The sequence below is a fragment of the Propithecus coquereli genome, unplaced genomic scaffold (assembly GCF_000956105.1).
Source record: "Propithecus coquereli isolate 6110/MARCELLA unplaced genomic scaffold, Pcoq_1.0 Scaffold7, whole genome shotgun sequence".
Lineage (NCBI taxonomy): Eukaryota > Metazoa > Chordata > Mammalia > Primates > Indriidae > Propithecus > Propithecus coquereli.
The window spans coordinates 7,870,002-7,871,232 of NW_012153062.1; the positions used below are offsets into that span (position 1 = coordinate 7,870,002).

Here is a 1,231-nt window from a genome sequence, read left to right on the forward strand (position 1 = left end):
ATGTGACTTTGGGCAGATTATTTAACCTCTTTGAGCCTTAGTCTTATCTTTAAAATGAAAGAATTGAATTGATTGAATTGGGTGACCTTTAATAACTCTCTAGTTCTTAAACCTATGATTCTTATAATTTCTATGATAACATAAGAATATAACCTAGGTTGCAGGATATAGCTGGTGTGTAATCTAGATTTACTTTTTATTTGTGTCTATCATTAAATTAATGAGATAATGCCTGTAAATTAAACATTGTGCTTGGTTTATCATTATTGTGGTTCTTACCATTAATAGCATCATTTCCCTGGATCATGCTGTTACTAGCCAGTCTGTTAAAACATGTGATAAATAATTCTGGCCATTGAGTTGTTTGTTCAAGTGGATGTATATAGAAATAATTTCATATGTTCGGCATTGGCTTTTGTTGCCACTCTTTTCTTCATGCTATCACTTTATGCTTCCTCTTATCATAATCTAAGATCTCAGGGAGGCAAAGGCTGGAGTATCTACCACCTCTTGTGATACCATGGCCCAATATGAGATTAAGAAAAGTTCCCTAATCTCACCTGGAGAATCAAAGCATTTATTTAACTTGTTAAAAGCCTGAATATCATTACCAAGTGGATATGAGTAAAATAGTCAACCCTCTTATTTTTCTTTCCCATCAACCTGTAGCCTTCTAACTTACTCGTTCCTTATACTACTGCTCTATTCCCTGTTCTCCTCCACATCAGATTTTATCTGTCCCTCTGCTTACTTTTGTGTTGTTTTTATATAGTTTTCCTACTTTTATTTCTTTTCCACCCACTATTCCAAACCAATTTATACTATGATAGTAAAGTCTCACCTAGATACTTCCTTTTTTTTAAAGGAGCCATGTAGTATAGCAGTTAAGTTCACAGGATCTGGAAACAATCTGTCTAGATCCAAGTCCTACTTCTGCCATTTACTGTAACCTTGTTCATGGTATACTTAACCATGTAGTCTAAATTCTCTCATCTGGTTATATTTTAAGAATTTTAGGATTAAACAAGAATATTTACGTGAAGCTCTCAGCACAATATCTGGTACTGTTAGTAGTAGTAATTGGGTATATTTATAATACTTTTCACATATTAGTCTTTGGTGGCAAAACATACTTTAAATATATTCAAATACTACTTTTGAGAATGTTTTAAGAAAAACATGGCAATTTTTATCATCTCTGTTCCAGTTTAAAGAAGGAAAGAAGAAAAAA

The 1,231-nt window shown here is 32.7% G+C and overlaps 1 protein-coding gene across 1 annotated transcript in view; it reads left to right on the forward strand.

Annotated features, from left to right (window-relative positions):
• Window positions 1-1,231, forward strand: part of HFM1 (HFM1, ATP-dependent DNA helicase homolog (S. cerevisiae)) — a 123,456-nt gene that overhangs the window by 107,694 nt on the left and 14,531 nt on the right. The window lies entirely within an intron of this gene.